Source organism: Dreissena polymorpha, chromosome 16 (genome assembly GCF_020536995.1).
Source record: "Dreissena polymorpha isolate Duluth1 chromosome 16, UMN_Dpol_1.0, whole genome shotgun sequence".
Taxonomy (NCBI): Eukaryota; Metazoa; Mollusca; class Bivalvia; order Myida; family Dreissenidae; genus Dreissena; species Dreissena polymorpha.
Window position 1 is genome coordinate 25394114 of NC_068370.1, and position 2916 is coordinate 25397029.

The window sequence follows — 2916 nt, forward strand, 5'->3', positions numbered from 1 at the left end:
CAATAATCTCAAACAAAAATAAAAATCAAGTAATAACATATAAAAAAATACTGAGTATCGTTTACAAAACTATATTATTATAACATTTTAGTTGTTATTGCGAACCATAATCAGATTTTAACTATCAATATAAAAATAATATATAAAAAACAGCAGTATGAACGTTAAACGAAAACCATTCTGGAGTTGTTCAATATATACCAAAAAGGAATAATGGCAGCTATCTTGCTATGAGGTTTAAAACATAATGACGATTTTGTCTAATGGACATTGAGTAATAGATAAACGGCGAAATAAAAACATATATTGATACACCAACCTAACTGTTCTCTGGTAATGACGGACCGAGATGTTTTTTACAAATATTAACTCATAAACCATGTATCAATGGTGGTAACAAAATGTATTATTCAATAATACACTTAAGTTAACTTTCATCATGCAGTGTATCATTATACTGTGGGTATCTTTAAACAACAACGACATCTGATTCTTCTCTTCTGGAATTAATCAACAAACATCAAAAATGAAATAATCATGTCCATGCCAATAAGTAGGCAAAGCTCGTTTAATAACCAGTAAAACATAGTGTGTTCAATATTTAACATTTGCTTACTGAAATAAGTAAATATGGAAAACGTTATAATCTGAGTATTAATGTTTAAATAAAACAAATGTCTTACCTCGCATTCGTTGCTTGTTGCATAAACTTCAATTGATGTACGAACGAAATTATAATTGTAAACGAATCCAGAACACAGCCATACATATTACTTGTAACCGTAAGAAACATTATAAGTACAGAACAAGTTATTTACAACAGGTAGAGATTGCCTATGCAATACACGACAATACATAAAACTCGATCCTACTCATACAACCTGTATTTACGTGCATGCCATAGCAAATGGCAAAACATGCACATTAATTATTTTATATACCATCTTATTACCTTAAATAGTTCACAAACCTTATTTCACATAGCGGAATAACGTCAGCTCTGTCACATGTGATGTCTGCCCATTGGAAGTTCTGTATGCTGGACAATACAGCACAATCTTCTTCCGAAGGATCCGGTTCATCCGGGGCCCATCCTAGTAATAAGTAAATCTAATTTGGAATACCAACGTCTACGAATTATTTACTTATAACCATAACATTCACCTACAATTAAAAACGGTTGTTAAATATGTAATCTACTGTGTGTGACAAGGCAAAATAAAACAAAACAAACGCCTACCGAGAAACGTAGCATTTGTATCTACCCACCTCCAATGTCCCTCTACAAGTTCGTCTGTAAGTCCCAATCACCAATGATGCCCTACTCAAAGGAAATGCAAATATATGCACATTATAAGCATGCAAACTGTGGTAAAATTTTATGCGGCGGCGTTGTGTAATGATTTTTTAGGTTTCTTTAAGTTACTCGAATATTCAAGCCGAGGCATGAAAACTTTGTTCGACACGAGTTACTGTAATTAAATACATACCATTTGATCGAGATATATCGCAAGCATAGCTCCGTATGAAATCGTTTCCCATTGCTGAATCAGCGTGAATCAGGCTTCCGCCATGCTGCTCACAATAATGCTTTAAATAAAATATGAAATAACATTCAATTGTTGTTAGAACCTATATGTAAAATTATTGTTTGATAAATACACAATACTATGTACCACTTAAGTATGTTCTTAATTATTAAATAGGCTTACACTGATCTGCAATATCCAATTATGTCCATGTTCATGTTAATGAAAGACGACTTCTCCGATAGATTACCTGAGCTCCCGTGAAATGTGCTTGAGTGTGACGTCAGAGGTAACAGGATACTTCAAATGCCGTCCACCCATCTGAACAATTAGTCCCGCGGGCCACTGTGAAAATAGAAAATGTGTTGCGTGTTACCATGCCTTACCATGTTATAGAAATTCAAACAATAAAATGTATTTACATAATGGAAACAACCTTAATGCAATTCAAGCTCGTACATCGACTTTGAATGATGCCGCTTGCTTTGCTTTGTTCTATTAAAACTACACAAACATACCCTTTAGACAAGAAACTAAAACACATAACCACTTCACAAACATGTCTTCCATCCGTTATAGAAACGTGTTTCCTTCCTAATGGCAAACGCAATAACAGTAAAGCATTCGAAGAGATAAAGAGTTTTATTGTACACAGACAAACCTCATTATTTAGTGACCTATATTGTTTTTATCTTTCATACACAGAGCTGATTACTTTGTGTTATGAGTCAATGAGCAATGCGTATTTAATTTTTACCGCATAACTTTAAGACAACATTCTTTAAGTTTATTAAAAGAAATTAAATATGTTTTGCACGTACGCAAGTTATATGCGTTCAGTTGGTAAAATTATTATATACGCGTACCGTAATGATCTTTGTATGCGAATCTCTGTTAAATAAATTAGCAGGCGTTTATTAATTGGATTGTTATCCGATTGAACGAACTTCCATTAAGTCTTTAATGGGTCTTATTCTGAAATCACTGCCCCAAACACATATACACTTATATGAAATGACCCATTGAACCTGTAGCTGTAGCGATATTTGTTGGAACGAGACATACAGTGTGAACTGATTTACTTAACATAAATAAAAATAAATAGACAAATGGATTGTAGATAAGTGAAACCTGACCCTTGAATTACAAAATGTCGCCAAATAGTCGATATTTTAAATAAAGGTAACTCTTGCATCTAACATCTCATACAATTAACTACAGGATAACGACTAAGATAAATGTTAAGACGTGTCGATAAAGAACTAACGATACATGAATTTAACGTGCTTTTTATTGTATTGTTTATCTCTTCAAATTCTTGATAATCGTGCAAAGGATTTGACGAAATGTGTTTTTAATAAAATGTGTCATGTGTGATATAAACTTA

At 32.8% G+C, this 2916-nt stretch overlaps 1 long non-coding RNA gene across 4 annotated transcripts; it reads right to left on the reverse strand.

Moving 5' to 3' along the window:
- Positions 1–386: 386 nt before the first annotated feature.
- LOC127862432 (uncharacterized) lies at positions 387–2151 on the reverse strand. Of its 4 annotated transcripts, none has more exons than XR_008040611.1 (6): positions 2048–2151; positions 1780–1874; positions 1491–1590; positions 1270–1321; positions 971–1094; positions 387–500 (listed from the first exon to the last, which is right to left on the reverse strand). It is a non-coding gene; the product is annotated as an uncharacterized LOC127862432 (long non-coding RNA). The 4 variants fall into 4 exon arrangements; XR_008040610.1 differs by having other exon boundaries at positions 1241–1321; XR_008040609.1 differs by having other exon boundaries at positions 387–1094.
- Positions 2152–2916: the final 765 nt, after the last annotated feature.